Source organism: Octodon degus, unplaced genomic scaffold (genome assembly GCF_000260255.1).
Source record: "Octodon degus isolate 3935 unplaced genomic scaffold, OctDeg1.0 scaffold00166, whole genome shotgun sequence".
In the NCBI taxonomy this organism is placed as follows: Eukaryota; Metazoa; Chordata; class Mammalia; order Rodentia; family Octodontidae; genus Octodon; species Octodon degus.
In genome coordinates this window covers 1,701,977-1,706,726 of record NW_004524742.1, presented here as the reverse complement: position 1 = coordinate 1,706,726, position 4,750 = coordinate 1,701,977, and the positions used below count along the sequence as shown (strand labels likewise).

The following is a 4,750-nucleotide window of genomic DNA, read 5'->3' as shown; positions in this document are numbered from 1 at the left end:
TATATCACCAAAAGAATTTGGGAAATCTTTGAAATGAAGATAAGTTAAATTATCTGAACTAGAATTTCTTATCAGAGAAGTAGCACATTTTCATAACACATGAATATTGTTATTGCAATTTTATAAATACTAAAAAGCAAACCAAAAGTCAAGAAAAAATGTGATTCCTCATTTTAAAAGTTTATTTTTTATTGCTCTAACTCAAACCAAATGTATACTAAAGTTCCATTTTCCCAAATTTCTAGACCATTTACTAACAATTTAAGACATGTCCAGGAAGAATAGTGTCAAATATAGAGAAAAACTAATATTTAGTGGTTCTGTGTATAAATTTCAAAATTCTTTGTCAAATTTGGTAGGTAAAGGTAAAGGTCATCTATTTACTTCAAATTTGTTTCTTACCTAAAAATTATTGTTTCTTGGAATTTTCTTTAACATATTTCAGGTATCTCATCTCTATGATTTTATCTTCACATATAGCTCAATATGTATTTAAATTTCTCCAATTTCTTACCAGGAATGTTACATGAATTTAAAGTAAATATAGAACTATCCTTATCATAGTTATAGATTTTTGTCATCAGAGTAGAACATCGGTTTGCCCTGAGGACACTTATATGTATCATTGTGGTGAAAAGTTATTTTTATATCTTTTCTCTGCATTTAATCAAAAGTGATTAAGCACTCAGGTCAAGATTTTTGGAAAACAAGACCCTATGTAATTTGAAAATAAACATTAGACTTACAGGTAGAAGTCAACTGAAATATCCAGATAGCATGCAGCATGAGTTAATGAAGTAATTTTAATAAAAGTGAAATTTGAACTACTTTAAACCAATGCCACATTGGTTGACTACAATGATCAAATTTACTGACTTTAGAGAACATTTTTAAGTACAGAAATATTCTCCTTTCTCCAAACAATCATTCAGTTATCTGTAAAACTTTTTTTTTTTTTTTTTTTTTTTGGTGGTACTGGGGATTGAACTCAGGACCCTATACTTGCCAGGCAAGTGCTTATTCTACTGAGCTATCTATCTTCCCGGGCCCTGTAAAACTTTAATTGAATTGTTGAGGAATGTTTTGGGTCTGTACATTCAAGATTAGTACTACATATTAAAAACCATTAGCTGACATTTCTAAGCCACAAATATGGAGTAACTGTATTGACAATACTTAGGAAGACAAAAAGTCAGAATTCTATACTTTTGTGCAACATTACCAGTTATGTCCAACTAGCAAGGATTTATCTTCTCCAAACATAAAACGTGCCTGAACACATACTATAATAGTTTTAAGGCAATGGAATTCTGAGTTATAGTAAGTGAATGTTGTGAGGATTTCTTTTTTTTGTTTCGATATCTTAGTGCTCATACTTCCTGAATTAAGATTGAAACCTGTGAACATAGTCATGGTTAATCACTTAGCTTTGTAGCTGACAAATGAGTGGTTGACTTGGAAATCAGTTCTTAAAATCTCAAGAGAACAACAGGCTGGCATCCTTTGTCTTGGCTCTTAGATTTTTCACATAGTTTTCATAAAAGAAATACCTCAAGTGTACCAAAGCTTTGTGTAATGAAATCTTTCAGAACAGCCAGCAAAAATATCACTCTTCCCCACCTGGATTCAGTTGTAGGTTAGACCACATTTAATTTCAAGTCAATAGGTTCCCTGCACATCAGCACTTAAGGGATTAAAGACAAGTCTAGTTTTGTTGCCCTAAATGTACTGTTAGTGTTATCAATTCGTGCAGGCTTGCAATAAGTTTTCAATAAATCTAAGATTAACTATTATTTTCTTGCCTATAAATAAAATATAATCATCTTAAAAATCAATGAAGGAAAAACCATCATATCCATTAACCTGGCTCGGAATCCCTCCAGGCACTTGGTATGAAACACAGCGCTGTGGATCTTTCATTTTATTGAGCTATATCTCTTTGTATGGCAACCGGCAGGGAAAAGAAAAAATTAAATCTAAAAATCAAAGTCTATGGGGTTTTTTGTTCTAAAAGCCACTGAGGCAGAGGCTGAATAATATTTTCTGCCTGGGGTTAATTTTTTTTCATTTTAATTTGCAATCAGATGCAATGAAAAAAGGCCCTTGCCTCAAATAGGTAGTGGCTTTGTTACCATCTCTACCGCCAGTCTTCACTTTTTATCACTTCCAAATCCTTTGCTTCTAAAGTCACCTGCACAACCCTGCAATGTCATAAACACCTTCAGTTCTCTTCATCAACTGTCATTTTGTACCATCTGCTGTTACAATCTCAAAAGCAGTAATGCATAGGGGTCAAGGCCACTTTCTCTCAGGAAACTAAAAAAACAACAGAGCCAAGTCATTTACTGTGGGGTTTTGTGTCCCTCCTGTCAGCTTTACTACACCCTGGAGTGGACATTTTCTTTGCCTTTCAGTTCTGAATGTTTCTCAAAAGATGTGAACTTCACAATAAGGTAACCATACAAAAACAAGAATTTATAGACATCCCATCATCAACTTGCAGATGGGGGTGATTAGTCATCAGCTGTAGTTGAAATAGATCCAGAGAATGCAGGCCAATACAGCAGAGTGAGAAAGAAATGCATTTCTCTCAGGATTCCAGAACTGGAGCGATCCTGCTCTACTGTGATGGGCAGCGGCAGCCACCTTTCCGAAGACCAGAAGGAATTTCAGAAGTCAAGCATCACGGAGCTGCGCCGCTTTCCCACTCAACTCCAATTCAGCACATTTCTCACCCTATACCACTGCAGCTCTATCAAGCTCAGCTTCCACATTTAGCTCTTTCCATCTTTCTCTGGGCTAGATCAGCTTTCTTTCCTATTGTTGTTGGCTACTACTATGGCTTGGATATGGTTTGTCCCCTTCACAATTCATGTTGAATTTTAATTGTTATTGTGATATATCAAGAGGCTGGGAGCTTAATTCTTCTATTGTATTCAGAGGTGAGGCTATTGAGAAGTGATGACAGTTAGATAAAGTCATCAGGGTGCAGAGAAGTTAACGAGGGTTTCCTGGCTGCCCCCTAGGAGCAACCTCCAGCAGAGCTCCGTCCCTAGCTCTGTACCTCGGCCTGAGGCGGTGGCGGGAGAGGAAAGAAGTTTGCTATGACACCATGGAGGGTGGGCGCAGTAGCAATAAAACCAACGAGGGGGTTGGCCCACTTTTTTGGAGCTGGAGAGCTGGTCACTTGCACATATATTTGGCCAGAGTCCAGCTAACTGATATGAACCCTTTGTCTCCTTATTTAAATGTAGATCCACGATATGTTGTGTAGGGTACCAATGAGTTCATTTTACCGACTGGAGCTAGTAAAACCCGGGGCAGATTTGAAATGGTCTTCTTTACCATTGCATTTGGGACAAAAAACAGTCTTCGCCCAAGGTTGAAGGAAACCCAGAACATGGCCTGGTCCAAACCAAGAAATGTACAGATTTTGAATATGGTGACTAGGCAAGGGGCACTGTGGGCCAGTACTCCAGGTTCTCTGGCTTTGCTCTATAGTGCATTTGTTGTTATCGTTGAGAAAACACGAGGTGCAGAAGATGACCTGGCAGCTGGAACCATGACGGGTATATTACATAAGTGTACGTACGGGTGGGCTTGGAGGAGTCACACGAGGGGCTCTGGCAGGCCTGACACTTACCAGCCTGTATGCACTGTATGACAACTGGGAGCACATGAAAGGCTGCTTGCTCTACCAGGCACTCTGAAGATTTTGCCAACTCATGGAGGATACTTGTAGTAGTTATTCAGATAAAATGTCAGTCTGGATTTCTTTTCTACTGCCAGAATTCATTTGAAAAATTGAAGATTCTGATTTGCTGTAATGAAGATCATGGATAACACAGATACCCAAGAACAGGCAGCCCTTCTTGCCCTCAGAAAGGTGAAGCCAAAACCCTTTGGTAGCTTACTGAGTAAGGTGGGAGATGATCTTGGCTCTACCCATTCTCTCTCCTACCCCTGAACTGGGTAGGGGGTTACTCCCAGAGTTCACATCATAGTTGCAGTCAGTCACGAGAGTTATTGATGACCTGCCTGCCAGACGGACTATTAGTACTACTGTTTGGAAAGAGCAGGACAGAGAGTCAGATAGATAGATAGATAGATAGATAGATAGATAGATAGATAGACAGATCTATATCTGTCTCACAGTATGTGAAACCTTCTACTGCCTTGGTGCCTTTCAAGCAGGCCACCACCAGATGCAAAGCTTTAGTTCTTGGACCACAGCCATGAACCAAACTAAACTTCTTTCAGAACTTGCCTAGTCCATGGCACTGCGTGATTAGCAAAAGAATACAGATCAAGACAACCAGGGAAAATGGCCAGTTCATTAAGATAATCTAACCTCTTAGTTTAGATAGGCACTCTGAAGAAGATAAGACTTTCTTAAAATAAGAATATTGTTTATCAGCACTCTCCTCTTTTATTTTCTATAAATTATTACAGATCCATGTATATTTTTCAGTCTGTAAGAGGCCTAGTTTACCCTTAAGGGTAAACTTAAGGGTAAACTAGACATGCAAGCCCAAGTCTACCCACCTCCATCAATAAAATGTTATCACCTTAAAAATCAATATGAGAGAACAACTACAACTACTAACACATCTCAAAATCTCTTTAGCCACTTGTGTGAACCACACAGGACTAAGTCTTTTTTTTTTTTTTTTTTTTAGCTGTATAGTTCTTTTTATGGCAACTGGCAAGGGAAGAAAGTCAAAAGACCTGAGTGTGGTGTCCTGGGAAT

General features: G+C 38.1%; 1 pseudogene; it reads left to right on the top strand.

Annotated features, from left to right (window-relative positions):
• Positions 1–3,112: 3,112 nt before the first annotated feature.
• Positions 3,113–3,710, top strand: LOC101587642 (annotated as a pseudogene).
• Positions 3,711–4,750: the final 1,040 nt, after the last annotated feature.